Raw genomic sequence first — 19627 nt, 5'->3', positions numbered from 1 at the left:
GAGTGGTGTAAAAATGTGGGAATCCTAAAAAGTGTCATAAGATAACTTATAGTATTAAATAATATAATATTATTTAATACTATAAGTTATCTTATGACACTTTTTAGGATTCCCACATTTTTACACCACTCACTTCACTTACACTGTTACACCCTCGATCAACATTCCACACACACCGGAGCTGTTTTATAATAACATCACAACAATTTATTGTATACTATATTATCACTATTGTCCATTGTATTAAAAATTAGAAACCATTGAACAACCAAATGTAACCCACCTCCAAGGAGGGAACGCGGTCTTACTCAGACTATGTATACCGCCAGCTTCACTCCAGAGTCACATTCCTCTGAAGAAGCATAGAGCGAAACCGGTCAGGAATAAACTCAAGAACTCGGAACTAGACCCGTGACTTCTTTTTCCACCTTCATCAACTTGTCACAATGTACCAACATATATATATATATATATATATATATATATATATATATATATATATATATATATATATATATATATATATATGCACAAATTTCACAAGTCACACGTGAATCACAAATATGCAGAGTCCACTAGGAAAAGGAAAAACACACGGAGTCCGAGCGCTTTCGTGATATATTCACACTATCAAGAAGTACAGAAAAATGAGAACAAAAAAAATGGAGATACAAAGAATAAATAGGACAAGAGAGACATTTACCCTCCTCTCCGAAGCCTGAAAGCTCAGGTTGGGTCACTCGGCGAGGTCATGGAAACAGATCATTATTACATTAACTTTTAAAATATGTACTATTTATATTACTGACAATATATGGATCTAATTTATATAATCCTAAACTATTATTAATGAGTTGGTCATAATTGCATTTGATAATTCCTGACTCTATGATATTTCTTTCTGTTATGTTCTTACACTGTATAATTTTCGAAGCATTTTTCCAGTCAATAGGATGGTCAAATTCACAAACATGTTTAAAAAGTGCACTAGATTCTTGGCCATTTTTTATGCTGTTTAATCCTAACCTCTAATTCTTTTCCTGTTTGACCTACATAATATTTGTCACATTTACTACAAGGTATTTTATAAACACAGCCTGAAGAATTGTCAGGGGAATTCTTTATGAGAAGATTTTTTAGGGTTGTATTGTTCTTGAAAGCTACATTTACATTGAAATTTTTAAGTATATTGGGAATCTCTATAAGATTTTCATTAAAAGGAAGTACAAGTAAATTCTTTTTCTCAAACTTTTGTTTTGGTTCGCCTTTATAGAATGTCCTTTTTGCTTTTTTAAAACATTTGTCCAAAAAGAATTTGGGATATCTCAACTGTGTTCCGATATCATAAATTTTGTTCATTTCGTCATCCACAAATTCTGGGCTGCAGATGCGCAGGCCACGAAGGAACATGGAAGAAAATGCTGACTGTTTAATTCTATTCGATAATGTGAATATATCACGAAAGCGCTCGGACTCCGTGTGTTTTTCCTTTTCCTAGTGGACTCTGCATGTATATATATATACATATATATATATATATATATATTATATATATATATATATGTATGTATATATATATATACATATGTATATATATATATATATATATATATATATATGTATATATATATATATGTGTGTGTGTGTGTGTGTGTGTGTGTGTGTGTGTGTGTGTGTGTGTGTATGTTAAAGGCAGATTAAACATTTTTAGAAGCTCTGCCAAGGGATTCGAATCCTGACATGTGCGTAAAAAATCACGAAGTCGCTAGCGTCTTGACTTCGTGATTATTTACACACAGGTCAGGGTTCGAATCCCTTGGCAAGAGTTTCTAATATATATATATATATATATATATATATATATATATATATATATATATATATATATATATATATATATATATATATATATATATATACATGCAAGAATGACCACCAGGAAAGAAAACTAAAAGCGAAGCACTTTCGTATATCACATCTTCAGTGCAAACCACATAAGTTGTAATATACGAAAGTGCCTTGCTTCGTTTAGTTTTCTTTCCCATTGCTCTTGCATAGCTGAATACAAGTTAATATATATATATATATATATATATATATATATATATATATGTGTGTGTGTGTGTGTGTGTGTGTGTGTGTGTGTGTGTGTGTGTGTGTGTGTGTGTGTGTGTGTGTGTGTGTGTGTGTGTGTGTTGCAGAAATATTTAGCCACATCTCTGCTTAGCCGCAGCGCAATTTACCACCTTTTCCCTATGTACTTGGTAATGATTATGGTATAGAAGTCACCGAGTTTGCTATCGTTGGATGTGTGGAGTAACATATCTGCAAGTTCCCATTCATTTGGGATGACGAGTGTAGGCGGGGCTTCAATGCAATCCTGGATAGCGGGTGGGAAGTCAATATAAATTTGGATAGGGACGTGGCTTGACTGTAATCTTTAATAAACGTGGACTGAGCGCAAACTTGGATAGAGGGCGTGGCTTGAATGTATACTTGGATAGGGGCGGTGCTTAAGTATAGACTTTGACAGGTGCGTGCAAATTTGTATAGGGGTGGCGCTTTAGTGCATAATTGTATAGGGTGGGGCTTTAATGTAATCTTGGATAGGGGGCGTGGCTTGAGCGCAAATTTGGATAGGGGCATGGCTTGAGCGTAATCTTGGTAGGGGGAGTGATTTGAGTGCAAATTTGAATAGAGGGCGGAGCTTGAGAGCAAAATTGTATCGAGGCATGCTTTGAGCGCAAACTTGAAATAGGGGCGTGGTTTGAGTGCAAACTTGGTTAGGTACGGGACTTGATTTTAAACTTTACAGTATTAGGGGTCGTGGTTTGAGGTCAAACTTTGACAGGGGTGTGGCTTGAGTGTAAATTTGAGTATAGGGCTAGCTTGAGTGGAAACTTCGAAAGAGGGCGGGGCTTGAGTGCAAATTTGGTTAGGAGCTTGATTGCAAGGTTAGAAAGGGGCAGAGCTTGAGTCCAAAATTGGGTTGAAGAGGGTTAAGTGCAAACTTAGACAGGGGGCGGCTTGAATGCAAAATTGGATATAACATGGCTTGAGTGCAAACCTTGATAGCGTGGCTTAAGAACAAACTTGGATAGGGGCCTGGCTTGAGTACCAACTTCGATAGGGGGCGTGATTTAAGTGAAAACTTGGATTGGGGGCCGGTCTTTATTGTAAACTTTGATAGGGGTGTAGGTGAGTGCAAATTTGGATAGGGGCGTGTTTTTAGTGAAAACTTGGATAGGTGGCATGGCTTGTGTACAAACTTGATATGGAGCGTGGTTTGACTGCAGATTTGTATAGGGGCGTGGCTTGATTGTAAACTTGGATAGGTAACTTTTCTTAAATGGAAACTTGGATGGGGCGGAGCTTGAGCGCAAACTTGGATAAGGGCCGTGGCTTGAGCGCAAACTTGGATAGGGGGCGTGACTTGAGCTCAAACTTGGATAGGGGGCGTGGCTTGAGCGCAAATTTGGATAGGGGGCGTGGCTTGAGCGCAAACTCGAACAACAGCCTGGTCTGTGGGGAAGATGGGGGGAGGTGAGTGCTCCTGTGGGAAGAGGGGAGGGGGGAAGGGGGAGTGCCAATTTGGCATCCACCTGTGGATGACATGTCACTGGGGTTTTCAACAACTCTAGTCCAAAACAAAACAAAGACCGGAGAGAGAGAAAGACACCTCAGCTGTCGAGAAGACAAAGCATGACGTAGTAATCTGTCTCCCTGTCTGTTTGTCTGCTTGTCTGTCTTTGTCTATGTCACTGTCTATTTTGTTGTCTGTGCCTGTCTGTCAGGTCTGTTTGATTGGCCCGTATTAGTCTCTTGAAGACGATGACGCGTAGTTTGTAGATTTTAGTTCGACTAAGAAGATACAATTCTATTCAACGTAAGGATTACACGAGGACATTTTTTAAAGAATATTTCCCATCATTCTATACAGTACCGCTGGGAACAAAAGTCGGTTTCCTAATTTGCACAGGTTGAACCACATCGTCAGTTGAAACATATCATTACTCATTGTTGACCATCGCTTAATGAAATCACCTAACGTTAGCCTGAATAAAATTATATTCTATAGAACACGGACACACCTGGGTTAGCGGTAGACACACGCCCCCGAGTCCCACAACAAACAACCATAACCCAATCAGTGTTAACTGGGCATGCAGGCCAATCACCTAATAGTTTGGATTTACCTAGTTTGACTTGTAGACACATCCTTCCATATTTATGTGTGTACATGTACATATACATATACAAATACATATACATATAAATATACATATACATAAACATATGCATATACATATGTATATACATATATGTACATATACATATACATATGCATATACATATACTTATATACAAATGCATACACATACAGTATATATATATGTACATATATATATGTACATATATATATATATATATATATATATATACATACACGTGCATACAGAAACGTTTGTGCATACACGTACGCACATACACATACATATTGACGTACACGCATGTGCAAACACGTATGTACATACACATACCCATACAGTACATGCATATACATACATGCACAACCACACATGCACATATGACACAAAAACGCGCGAACCCACACACAGAAACACGCACGAGAATCGAAAGAACCTTTTTCGCTTAATGTCTGAAAGCTCTTATGCGCGCATACGATATTAATACGCCATTCAGAGAGCCAAGGCCATGGCAGAGCGAGTCCATAATAGTAATAATAATAATAGATCCTGCAGACGATTCCATTCGCAGGGAAGGCGATCTTGAAGACATTTACGGTCTATAAAGAACTAACTTGTGTATATTTGTTTGTTTCTTTGTGTGCCTACGTGTATGTTTGTGTTTGTGTGTCTGTGTGTGTGTGTCTGTGTGTCTGTGTGTGTGTTTGTGTGTGTGTGTGTGTGTGTGTGTGTGTGTGTGTGTGTGTGTGTGTGTGTGTGTGTGTGTGTGTGTGTGTGTGTGTGTGTGTGTGTGTGTGTGTGTGTGTGTGTGTGTGTGTGTGTGTGTGTGTGTGTGTAGATGTGTGTATGGATACATATGTTTATGTTTGTGTATGTGCATGGGTACCCCTCTGTACGTGTGTGCGCTTGAGTGGGTGTATGTGTGTATTTGTGTACGTGTATGTGTTTATATTCGCGCGCGCGCGCGCGCGCGCGCGTGTGTGTGTGTGTGTGTGTGTGTGTGTGTGTGTGTGTGTGTGTGTGTGTGTGTGTGTGTGTGTGTGTGTGTGTGCGTGTGTGATTCACCCTGGTCTTGGATCACGTGTTGGACTCGTGATCGACAGCTATTTCCCTTCCGGAAGAGAGCTCAGAGCTCATATATAACCGATCTGTGGGTAATGCTGTGACCTTACACTCACATACACACCGAACTCCCCGCCCACGACAGTTGGAGTAACAACTCGCAACGCAGCGATACTGAAATTATTTCAGCCCTGGGCGGCATTCGAACCCGGACCTCCGTAGTGTGTGTGTTTGTGTATGTGTGTGTGTGTGTGTGTGTGTGTGTGTGTGTGTGTGTGTGTGTGTGTGTGTGTGTGTGTGTGTGTGTGTGTGTGTGTGTGTGTGTGTGTGTGTGTGTGTGTGTGTGTGTGTGTGTGTCTGCGTATGTGTGCGTCTATGGGACTATCCAGTCGATATTCAAATTCCGCTGTCAGAACCCGACAGATTTTCAATTTCATTAATGAACTTGACGACATAAAAAAGTCGTAAAAGTGGGGGTCATTTCTCCCCTCTGGGGAAGGGTAGCCTAACAGTGATATCCCTCCATCTTACCTAATTACGTTTCTTGAAGCGACAGGATGTCAGTGTAACAATTTTTATTTTTTCTGTCCTGTGCGAATACACTTATTCTTGTTTTTTTTTATTGAATTGTTTATTCATTTATTCATTTATCTAATTCTTATTATTATCATCATCGTTATTATTGTTGTCATTATTGTTGTTATTATTATTTGTATTATTAATATTGCAATTATTGTTGTTATTGTTGCTATCATTGCTATTATTATTATTACTATTATTATATAAATTATATACAATTATTATATACAATTAATATTATCGCTATCAATACTATTATTATTATTACTATTATTGTTATTGTTATTATTGTTATCGTTATCATTATCATTGTTGATATGATTACTGTTATTATTATTGTTATTATTATTATTATTATTGTTATTATTATTATTATTATTATTGTTATTATTATCATTATTATTATCATTATTATTATCATCATCATCATCATCATCGTTATCGTTGTTATTGTTTTGTTATTTTTATACCTATTATTATTATTGCTGTCATTATTATCATTATTATTATTATTATTGTTATTGTTATTGTTATCGTTGTTATTGTAGGTGCCAAGATAAGAGTGAGGGAGGAGGGTGGAGTGGAGTGGAATATATAGGAAATGGAATGGGTGGGAGTGGTTTCTATGCCTTTTTCTTTTAGGCTACCCCCCCCCCGTGTAAGGGGGAAAAAGCCTTTGGTATATGTATGTTATAGTTATTTTTTTATTGTTGTTATTGTTATTTTTATTATTTTTTATTATTACACCTATTATTATTATTGCTGTCATTATTATCATTATTATTATTATTACTATCATTATCATTATTATTATCATTATCATTATCATTATCATTATTATTATTATTATTATCATTATTATCATTATTATCATTATTATCATTGATATTATTATTATTATTATTTTTATTATTTTTATTATTATTATTATTATTATCATTATCATTATCATTATTATTATTGTTATTATTATTTTCATTATTATTTTTATTATTATTTTTTTATTATTATTATTATTATTATTATTATTATTATTATTATTATTATCATTATTATCATTATTATCATTGATATTATTATTATTATTATTATTATTTTTATTTCTATTATTATTATTATTATCATTGTTACTATCATTATCACCATCATCATTTTAATTTATGTTTCATTCTATTATTTTTCCAATTCTTGTCCGATTTGTTAAAACTATACAACTTCACACTTCCCTTTTCAAACCGAGCGATTTCTTTCATCTGAGGAAAGACCCACCGAACTAAGCAACCAGAGGAGTCGGGGGAGGTCGTCGGGAGGGTCTACAAAAAAATCCTCCCTCAACTTGGTCTTCGAGGACATAATTCGCGACGAACTTTGGGTGCCACATGTACGAGCCTCATGTCTCGTTCCCGGCTGACGTATGAGGTGGCATCACCCCCCCTCCTTCCCCCCCTCCCTTGGCACTCGAGGGGGGAAGGGGGGGAAAGGGGGTGCCATCGATATGAGTAAAATCACCTAAAGGTAGTTCAAGACTTTCATTGTGTCTTACACTGTCATAAGCGGAGGTGTTCTTGAAAAGAAAATGGCGCCAGAGTTGTTACACACGAGTAGATATTCTTATAAGGAAAATAACGTATTAATTGAAATAAATATTTTCTCGTTTGCCAGAAAAAAATCATTAACTAGACCACAGAATTTAGGAGGTTAGTAGAATGAAAGCCTTGAATACCGTGACGCCCTTTATATAATTTATTATGGCTCATGGCGCGGGATTCTGTTGTGTGGTTGAAGAGTAAGAGGATCCTGGCTCGAGTCAGGGAGTTCCATATAATATATATATATATATATATATATATATATATATATATATATATATATATATATATATATATAATAAAAGATAAATACGTTGAATACAGAAAAAAAAACACAAGCAAAAAACACACACGCAAAGTTTATTTTAGAAAACAAAACGTATAGCGTAGGTCACCACTTTTGAAGCTAGGGCTAATTAGCGGCCTCAGGAGTTCAGGTGTTAAAGGAACTTCTTCCTCTTCTTCGACTTCTTATTCTTCTTATTCTTCTTCTTCTTCGACTTCTTCTTCGACTTCTTCTTCTTTTTCTCCGACTTCTTATTCTTCTTCTTATTCTTATTCTTCTTCGGCTTCTTCTTCGACTTCTTCTTTTTCAACTTCTTCTTCTTCTTCGACTTCTTCTTCGACTTCTTCTTCGGTTTCTTCTTTGACTTCTTCGACTTCTTCTTCTTCTTCTTCTTCGACTTTTTCTTCTTCTTCTTCTTCTTCGACCTTTTCTTCTTCGACTTCTTCTTCTTCGATTTCTTCTTCTTCGATTTCTTCTTCTTCGATTTCTTCTTCTTCGATTTCTTCTTCTTCGATTTCTTCTTCTTCGATTTCTTCTTCTTCGATTTCTTCTTCTTCGATTTCTTCTTCTTCGATTTCTTCTTCTTCGATTTCTTCTTCTTCGACTTCTTCTTCTTCGACTTTTCTTCTTCGACTTCTTCTTCTTCGATATCTTCTTCTTCTTCTTCTTCTTCTTCGCTTCTTCGACTTCTTCTAACTCGAATAATTGAAGACCGATTTTTTTTTCTTTCTATTTTCTTTTAGTCCCCTTCACAAGAAAGCTTTCCCGCATCAAAGTCAGGATGGTGAAAAAAAAATCAGCTGAAAACAAAATATAAATTTTCTAAAAGACTAAACGAACATAAATATAAGAATTCTTAAACAACAGAGAAGCAATATCGAGAATCTGCATTCGGTGGTCTTATGGGATGGGCGTCAAAGAGGAGTATCTCCCCTCCGCCTATCTCAAACGTCCATCAACACCAGCGCCTCCATCAGAAGTTGCAGCCTCGATAGGCTGTCACTCGCTCTCTAGAAAAGACGTGGGGTTTCTGTCATCTTTCATTATTTTTTCCTCTCATATCGAGCGCTGGCAACCGGCGACTGATCATATAGCAGTCCAACGTCTCAGCTTTAGGAGAGCTGGAGGATCGTTGCCAGAAGCCTTGTGGCCGCGGGTTAGCATACAAAAAAATCTATGCAACAGTTGATTGTATGTATGTATGCATTTATGTATGCATTTACGTATGTATGCATGTATGTATGCATTCACGTATACATGTAAACGTGCGTGTATACACATATGTATGTATTTATGCATGTATATATAGATATGCTGTACAGTATACATGTATATATGCATGCATGTATTCTTCAGTATGTATCCATGTGTTCATGTGTACACACATATTAATTGTTGGATATACGTCCATTCACGAATGTCCATATACATATATGCAAGTACGACCACACACAGCATATGCATACAAACACTCATGATTGCCCTCATGCACGTAAGCATTAGAGCAATTCTCCTGCAGAAATCAAAACAGACGATATGGGCACAGGCTGAAGCCTCCTCAGCCCCCCAGCCTCCCTGCTCCCCAGCCCCCCAGCCCCCCAACTCCCCAGCTCCCTAGCCCCCAGACTCAGAGACCCCAGCTCCCCAGCCCCCAGACTCAGAGACCCCAGCTCCCCAGCCCCCAGACTCAGAGACCCCAGCTCCCCAGCCCTCAGCCCCCAGCTCCCTAGCCCCCAGCCTCAGAGGTCCCCAGACTCTGGGAGAGGCTTATGTCCCCTTCTTGTGTTAAGTGCCTCTAATAGTATTGGAGGCCATAGAATTGACCTTCGTATTTAGAGGATCAATTGTGTGAGACATCTGGTCCAGTGCAAGAAGAGAAGGGAAAAACAAGTTAATCAAGTAAAAGAAATAATAAAACAATACGAAATGTTGGTAATCTATGAGGTATTAGAATTACAAAAATATTTTATCAATGGCAACAATGTTAATGATAACGAAAACGACAATAATAGTAACAAGAACAGTAATATGCATAATAACGCGTAACAAGATTGATAGTAACAACAGTAACAGTACCAACAGTAAGAGTAACGACAGTAACAGATCAGCAAGAGTAACAGTAATATCAGGAACAGTAAAGTAACAGGATGAAGAGTAATAACAGAAACAATAACACTAACAGTAATATTTACAGCAACAACAGCAATACCAAAAGCAATTATAGCAATAACAAAACCGGCAACAACAAAAACAATAACAATAGCAACAGTAATCATTATAACAGTAATAACTATAAGAAGAAAAAATAGAAGAAAAAAAATGCCGACCACAACAACTACGCCGTCACAAAGACATCATCCACTACCCAAAAAGGGGCCCCTTTAGACTCGAGAGGCCCCGTCAGCGAGCTCCAAGCATTGGCCTATGACACCGTTTACCTCCCATATGAACAAAGTATATGGGACAGAGTGGAACCGTCTGTGTCTAAGCGCGGAGCAAACGCTCGTGTGAAGGCATTCAATAGCGACAGGAACAAGGGTGTGTGGCGGTTCAAATTGCGATGCGATTAATAAAGGCTATAAAGCCAGAGAAAGTGCTCAGGTTGGCAGTGTTTAGCTTTCTGTGTTTAGTATCTATAGATACAATTGGATATGATAGTGTATCTTTGTAGGTATTTAAAACCTATATTGAAGAGAAATCAGGGATATTCATACGCGTATATGAATATACAAAGGTATTTAAGTACATGTGTGAATAGATACATACACATGTGTGTACTGGAACATCGTGGGTGTGTATGGATAAGTGTGTACGTGGGTAGGACTGTATTACAAATGTTATATATATACGCATTACCCTGTACAAGTATACCTATATACAGTACATGTGTGTATATATATGTTTTTGTATTTGTGTGTGTTGGGTGGGGATGGGGAGTTTGTAACATTGTGTGTTTGTAGGTGTGTGTGTGTGTGTGTGTGTGTGTGTGTGTGTGTGTGTGTGTGTGTGTGTGTGTGTGTGTGTGTGTGTGTGTGTGTGTGTGTGTGTGTGTGTGTGTGTGTGTGTGTGTGTGTGTGTGTGTGTGTGTGTGTGTGCATGCAGTGATTATAAGGTAAAAAATCACTAAACATATTTCAAAAGAATTTCCGGTCCTATTATGACATAGCAGATATTTCAAACAAAGTGTGATTAGTTAGACACCTATGGCCCAAAACATATCAGCTAAACCACCCAGAGGTAGTTGTGTGTGTGTGTGTGTGTGTGTGTGTGTGTGTGTGTGTGTGTGTATACGCTACGGGCATGTAAGTGTTTGTGTGTGTTCGTAAGGACAGGTGTGTGTGTGTGTGTGTGTGTGTGGGTTTGAGTGGGTGGGAAAGGAAGAAAAACCTATTAGGAAAAAATATTCCTGACATTACCCTCCCTCTCCCCCTCCCCCTCCCCTTCCCTTCCCCCTCCCCCTCCCCTTCCCTTCCCCTCCCCTTCCCTTCCCCTTCCCCCTCCCCTTCCCCTTCCCTTCCCCTTCCCCTCCCCTTCCCTTCCCCTTCCCTTCCCCCTCCCCTCCCCTTCCCTTCCCTTCCCCCTCCCCCTCCCCTTCCCTTCCTCCTCCCCTTCTTGAATGTAGGGAACCGCAAACTACATTCGCGCATTTGATGTGAATTAGGGGCCTCAGCTTGTCCCTGTGTAGTTCTGCTTGGCTGAGGTTTATTGGATGTGAAGAGGTATATAAGATGGTGGAGTATATTCAGAGTGAAAGGGTTTGCAGTCTATTTCTAAAAACACAGACATACACACACACACACACACACACACACACACACACACACACACACACACACACACACACACACACACACACACACACACACACACACACACACACACACACACACACACACACACACACACACACACACACACACACACACACACACACACACACACACACACACACACACACACACACACACACACACCTCCTACTGTCGTCATGTGATTTTATTCGTCCGAGGGGACCCAGTATATGAAAGTGACGAATATTTTAGGAATTTTAGTGACATCCTACGGACCAGAGTTACGCAGCATCCTTTTAATGAATGAAGGATAATTTTCACTCAAAGAAGAGATCTGGTCCCCGTCCTTTCCTCTGCGCCAGTGACTCCATCCCAACGGACAGAAGCGCTGGTTATGGCTCTTGAGAAGCGTCCGTGGGAGAGGATCGAACCTGAGCAACCCAGAGTATCGAGCAGTGGTTGATATCAGTTGAGAGATCAATCCGTGGGAGAGGAAATTGAATCGGTCGAGCTAAGATGAACACAAAGTCGACCATAGCGTCAGATATGCCCAAGTCGAGGATGTCAGCAACTAATGCAGGAGGTAGAAGAGAAGGAAGAAGAACAAAAAGAAGAAGAAGAAGAAGAAGAGGAGTAGAAGAAGGAGGAAGAGTAGAAGGAGGAGGAAAAGGAGAGGGAGGAGGAGTGTAAGGGGAAATAGAGGTAGACACGAGCAGTAAGAGGAATAGGAGGAGGAAAAGAAGGAGTGAAGGGAGGAGGAGAAGAAGGAGGAGGAGCATGAGTGGAAAGGGGAATAGTGGTAGATAAACGAGAAGGAGGGGAGAAGAAAAAGGAGGAGGGGAGGAGGAAAAGGAGGAGGAGAGGAGGAAAAGGAGGAGGAGAAGGAAGAGGAGAAGAAGGATAAAAGAAGACGAGGACGAGGATGAACAGAAAGAAAAGAAGGAGGAGGAGGAGGAGGAAAAAATAGATGGAAAAGGAGGAGAAGAATCAGAAGTAAAGGAAGAAAACAATAAGGTTGAGTGAGAAAAGAAAGAAAAAAAGGAGGAGGAGAAGGAAGAAGAGGAGGAGGAGGAAGAGGAGGAGAAGGAAGAGGAGGAGGAAGAGGAGAAAGAGAATATAATTTCGTCAGTCATAACCAGCACTTCTATCCAGTGATGTTGCCATAAATGCATCAAAATAAAAAACTCACATTTGCTGTATTTAAGACTGGAGACCGTACCAGACAGTCTTCGACCTGTGATCTTACAGACACATCTCCGCCTCTCTTAACCACTTAAAGGAGAGGAGAATGTCGAAGAGGGAGAGGAACCAATAACGAAAGAAGAAATAAGGGAAACCAAGAAAGATTAATCAAAACAAGGGAGGAGTTAATAATGAAAGTTAATGGAAACGTATGTAGGAGATGAGAGAAAGAAGAAGAACAATTTGTTATAATAATAGAAGAACTGAGGATTGACGGGGGAAGGTAATTAGTGTGCAAATAAGGAATTACTTTCGGAAACGAGTACGAGTGTATTGATATACATGTACTGGTATATGCATATATGGATACGTACATGCTTACATGCTTGTTTGCTTGCTTGCATGTACGCATACATGTATACATACGCAAGATACATACACATATTCATATATAACATGCATCGATACATATTTGCATACATGGCATTCATAATCAACATTCATGCATACATGATATACATCCCTACATAACATATATCTGTATTAGCATACATAACAAACATAACTCACAGAACATACGTAACATACGAGTATATAACATATATCTATACATAACATACGAGTATATAACATACATCCATACATAACATACATACACAACATACATAAAATACATCCATACATAGATTATATACATAACATACGAGTATATAACATACATCCATACATAACATACATACACAACATACATAATATACACCCATACATAGATTACATACATAACATACATATACTTCATAAGTAACATGCATAACATACATCCATATGTAGCATATATACACAACATACATGATGATATGGTTTAACGTCACAAACTACCCCCTATCGGAAGGCTAGGACGGTGCCCCTCACAGAGGACTTTGTAGCGTGGGATTTGATTAACCATGCCCTTGGTTCAACTTCGCCGGTGGCAGAAATCGAACCGCCATCCTCTCGACCTTCGCCGCAAGTAACGACGCCCTAATCCGCTCAGCCAGCGAGCTTCCTCATAACATGCATAACATACAGAACATACATAACTTACATAACCTACATAAGTAATATATATAACATACATAACATACATTACATACATCCATATGTAGCATACATACACTACATACATAACATACATAATCTACATGAATAACATAAATAACATATGTAACATCCATCCATAGGTAACACATAACATATATATGTGAGGAGAGGGCAGTTAGCGGTTAAATTAAAGTACTTTGGCACCCGATGATGAACAAAAAAATTGCAGCAGGAACCAGGTTCGTTTACCCTCTCTCTTCTGTATTCAACAACAGAAACATTTCAAGAAGAACAAAGACAAGAAACTAACAGGCTATTAGTGTTATGTGTGCGTGAAGCCCGGAAACTCAAAATTTTCGGAAATGGGAGTTTCGAGAAGACTTCTGGGACCGGACGAAGCTCGAGGCTTTCTTGAGGCGAAGACATAACCAGGAGATCAGAGGAACGACGGAGGAGACCTTAAATCAAGATATTGTGGCCTCCAGAAGACGTAGATGGTCCGGCCACTGCACGAAGAAGGAACGCACGCGGTTCCCTCTTCAGGTGATGAATGGGGGAGGAAATGCGACACGACCCCTTGGTCAAGAGCTTCAAGAACGCTTCCAGAGTCCGCGGGTGAGCGAGAGGTGTTGGAGAGGCGACGGAGATGGAGCGGCTGCTTGGCTTCGTTCATGGAAGTAAGTGGTGATGGGACGGTAGGCCCAGGAGCCGCGTGAGTATACGCACATACATACATACATACATACATACATACTTACAGACATACATACATACATATGTAGCGACTTCACATGAAACAAAGTAACTCAGTTAGAAATAATGATAATAATAATAATAATAATAATAATAATAATAATAATAATAATAATAATAATAATACATACATACATACATACATATACCAAGGCTTTTTCCCCCTTACAAGGGAGGTAGCCAAAAAGGGAAAGGCATAAAAACACTCCCACCCATTTCATCCCTAAATACACTCCACACCCCTCCCACCCTCCCTCTCATCTGAGCACCTCCTGGATGACGGGTCATCCCTGCACCTTGCCCACCGCCCTGGGTCAGAAGCAGTGTCGCAAGACACAGCACATCCACAGCAAGGCCGCTTCATTTAATCGGCGACCCCCCCTCTCCGTCCCCCCTTGCATATAAGGAGAGGACGGGGAGAAATCCCTTAGGGCTGCGTCAAAAAATTTGCTCACACATACTACCTCCCCCCCCCGCCCATTCCTCCTCATGCAATCACAACATCATCCATATACAACCATTCTCCACTCACCTCTGTCTTCCGTCCTCTCCCTTCCTTCCTCAACAGACATTCCCCTCTTCCCCAAAGCCCCCTTCACCCCATCCATCCACCTCATCCTAGGACGTCCCCTCATGTTCACTCCCTCCACATCTGCCTTCCATACCTCTTTTACTAGTCTTTCTTCACTCATTCTTTCCATGTGTCCAAACCATCCTAATATTCTTTCATCAACCCTATCTCCCAGCTCCTTTATCACCCCTGTTCTCCTCCTCACCTCCTCATTTCTCACTCTATCTAGCCTAGTAACCCCCACCATACTTCTCAGACACCTCATCTCAAACACATTCAAACTCCTCTCTTCTTCTCTTATGTTCCACGTTTCTGCCCCATACAGTGCTGTTGGCACAATCACTCCTTCATACAGTCTCCTCTTCGCATCCATTCCTAAATGTCTATTCCTCATTACACTCTTTAATCCACCAAGGCATTTACTCGCTTCTCTCAATCTACATTCTACCTCCACCTTCACTCCACCTTTTCCTGCTACACTTGCACCCAAGTATCTAAAACTATCCACTTCCTCCAGTCGCTCTCCCTTAATGTTCACTTCCAGTCTACTGTCACTTTCACCCCTTGTACATCTCATCACCTTACTTTTACCCACATTTATCTTTAGCTTTCTTCTATCACATACTCTCCCAAACTCTGCCACCAGCTTCCTCAATCCATCCTCCGATCCTGCCACAAGCGCAGTGTCGTCCGCAAACAACAGCTGGCTCACCTCCCACTTTTCTCCATTTTCTTTAACCATCTCCAATCCCTGACCCACTATCCTTGCATTCACCTCTCGCACCACCCCATAATAATAATAATAATAATGATAATGATAATAATAATAATAATAATAATAATAATAATAATAATAATAATAATAATAATAATAATGATAATGATAATAATTAATAATAATAATAATAATAATAATAATAATAATAATAATAATGAAGGTGATGATAAAATCTTGGCGTGCCGTAGTCTGCCAACGCCAGATGATTTTATTTAGGTTAAAGGAGTACATCATCACCCCAGCCCCCACCCCCACCACTAGTCCAAGCTTCTGTAGACTAAATCATTGATCTTCAGTGTCCACTTATTTTATTCTATTTTATTTCTGTTTCCGTTCTATTTCTATTTTCTTTTTCTTTTTTGCATTTTGTTTTATTTCATTTTACTTTATTTTAATTCTATTTACTTTCATAGTGTTTTTTGTATGCTACTTTTTTATTTTTCTATATTTGTTTTATTTTATCTATTTCCTTTTTTTAGGAAGAAATCTTGAAAGAACAGAAGATCGAAGACTTAGGAGGACAAGCAGAGATACAACGAAGTAATAAAGAAGAACCGAAGACAAAAGAAGAATAGAAAAAAGGGGAAAAAAGGGAGGTAGGAGACGAAAGAAGCAAGGAAGGAGGAGGAAGAGGAGGAAGAGGAGGAGGAGGAGGAGGAGTAGGAGGAGGAGGAAGAAGAAGGAGAGAGACGGGACCAGGCGTACCTTTTCTTTGGGGACATTTTGAATTATTAAGTAAGAAAACAGCTATATTTTATCCTTTAACAAATGACTGAATAGAGGAGGACCACCGGAGGGCAGGAGGGCGGGAGGATGGAGAAGCAGGAGGGACAGGAGGAGGAGGAAGAGGGACAAGAAGTGAAGGAAGTAGAAGAACAGGAAAAAGGACAAGAAATGGAAGGAGGAGGAGGAGAAGGAGAAGAGGAGGAGAAAGAACAAAATGGAAATGGGAACAGGAAGTCAAGAATTAGGGGGATGAGCGAGTGAAGTAGGAAGAGAAAACGAAAAAAAGAGAAGAGGAAAACAAGAAAGAAGAGTAGTAATATAAAAAGAAGAAGTATGAGGAGGAGGAGGAGGAGGAAAAGGAGGAATGATATTAGAAGAAAGAGAAATAGGAGGAAAAGTGAGACGAGGCGGAAGGGGGGAGGAGGAAGAGGAGGGGAGAAGAAAAGGAAGACAAGGAGGGAGAAGAAGAGGAGGAGGAGAGGGAGGAGGAGGAGGAGAAAGGGGAGGACGAGGAGAGGAAAGAAGAGAAGGAGGAGGAAGACGAGGAGTGGGAAGAAGAGGAGGAGGAGGGGGAGAGGAGAAGGGGAGCAGGAGGAGAAGCAAGAGGGAGGACCAAGGGGAAGACCTATGACTAAATACAAAATGGTAAAACTGTACAAACGAAGGTCTGGAAGAATGGGGACATCGTTCTGGAATTCCATGAAAAACGAAAGACTACGCAGAAGTAGTTGGTGACATTCTTGGGACGCCGAAGGAGGAGACGAAGTTGTTCCTGAGACGCCGAATGAGGAGACGTAGAAGTCCTTAAGACGCCGAAGGAGAAGACAAAGAAGTTTGTGAGACGCCGAAAGAGGAGACGAAGAAGTTCCTTAGACGCCGAAGGAGAAGACGAAGAAGTTCCTGAGACGCCGAAGGAGAAGACGAAGAAGTTCCTGAGACGCCGAAGGAGACGAAGAAGTTTCTGAGACGCCGAAGGAGAAGACGAAGAAGTTTCTGAGACGCCGAAGGAGGAGACGAAGAAGTTCCTGAGACGCCGAAGGAGGAGACGAAGAAGTTCCTGAGACGCCGAAGGAGGAGACGAAGAAGTTCCTGAGACGCCAAAGGAGAAGACGAAGAAGTTCGTGAGACACCGAAGGAGGAGACGAAGAAGATCCTGAGACGCCGAAGGAGAAGACGAAGAAGTTCGTGAGACGCCGAAGGAGAAGACGAAGAAGTTCCTGAGACAACGAAGGAGGAGACGAAGAAGTTCCTGAGGTTAGTGAGACCAATAGAATAGATAAATGAATAAATAAATAGATAAATAGTGAAAAAATGAATGACATAAATGTTAATAAAGATAATAATAGATGAATGAATTGTAAAATGTAAAATAAGGTAAATGAATAAATATATTAATAAATAAACGAATTAATAGATAGGTGAATGAGTGAATAAATAAGATAGAGAGAGAGAGAGAGAGAGAGAGAGAGAGAGAGAGAGAAAGAGAGAGGGAGAAAGAGAGAGAGAGAGAGAGAGAGAGAGAGAGAGAGAGAGAGAGAGAGAGAGAGAGAGAGAGAGAAAGAGAAAGGATGGTGGACGAGCAAAACATTCATTACACATCCAGACCACCGCTGTGGCGCGTTGTTTTCGGTCTCGCCCCTTACTTTGTGGACAGGGGACTTATATCGTTTGGTTACCAAAGACTGCTATTTGTTCTGGCCTCACTAGCACTTAGGGCAAAGGTGAAGGCATTGGCCGCAGCAATTTGCCTCATAGTGTTTGAGTTTCCTATCTCCCTCTAGTTCCACGTTCCTACCTCCCCGCCCCTTCTCCCCCCCCCCACGCTTTCCCTACTCCCACCATCTCTCCCTCGCTCCCACTCCCTCATACTCTCTAATCTACCTTCCTTCCCAAACCCCGTCCTCTCCCCCTCCCTACACTCTCCCCCACTCCCCCCGCGTGCTCTCCCTCTCTCCCCCCCCCGCGCTCTCTTCCCTGCTTTTCTTCCTCCACCCTCTCCCTTCCCCCGTCTTCTCTCCGACCCACCTTCCCTCCTCAACTATCTCCCCCCACCTTCCCACTCTCACCCGTATTCCCTCCCCTCCCTTTCCCTGCTTTCTCCCCCGTGCTCTCCCCTTTCCCCCCCTCTCCCCCACCCTTTTTGTCTGGGTGCACAGCGACGACAGCTGGGGGAGGGGGAGGGGGAGGGGGGGAATGAGGATGACCTGGGTCCGCCCCGGGTGTGAGTGCCCAATCCACCTCAAGTACCAACGTGACTTCACTACGAACGAAAACCTTCAGAATCCCAAAGTGTCTTACCAGATCAACTGCAGAGGAGTAAAAGAAAAAAGAAGAAAAAAAATATTTTGTGCGTCTACGTACTTGCGTCTGTGTGTGTGTGTGTGTGTGTGTGTGTGTGTGTGTGTGTGTGTGTGTGTGTGTGTGTGTGTGTGTGTGTGTGTTTCAATTATAATCCAGCCGAATATATACATGTGAAATAGTGTTCACTGTACCGTAGATAACAAATACACATCCATGAACTAAACGAGTCGTTCTTGCAAAAGAAAATCCCCCCAAAAGCCATAAAACATTTACATAAATCTTAATCTCCCAATAAAAACTTCTCCCTCAGTTTAGAAAAACATAAAAAACAAAAATAATATCTTCACTCTCAGTTTAATCTGAATCTAATTAAAGAAATCAAGACAAATAACATTTTCAGTCGTTTTCTTTCTTCCGTCGGCGACATGACGTCATCAGGGCTAAAAGGACTTCGTGAGAAGCTCAACCAAATTATCTTGTCGATTAGATTTCAGATCATTAGACGTGACATTCTCTTTCCATTTTAACGTGATGATCTAATTCATCCTTCTAGCATATCTAATCGGGAGGAATATTTTAGTCAAAGCGCTCAAACACATAAAACTTTCGCATCGTAACGAAGACATTATCTTCAAAAGAAAAAATCGTGGAGTTATTTCTATTTCTGAAGAGAAATCCTGAGAACTGGCAAATGATAAATAATTAGATAGCTACATTAGTT

Source organism: Oratosquilla oratoria, chromosome 7 (genome assembly GCF_046742065.1).
Source record: "Oratosquilla oratoria isolate Oo_2021 chromosome 7, ASM4674206v1, whole genome shotgun sequence".
NCBI classification, from domain to species: Eukaryota; Metazoa; Arthropoda; class Malacostraca; order Stomatopoda; family Squillidae; genus Oratosquilla; species Oratosquilla oratoria.
This window is presented reverse-complemented; position numbering follows the sequence as displayed.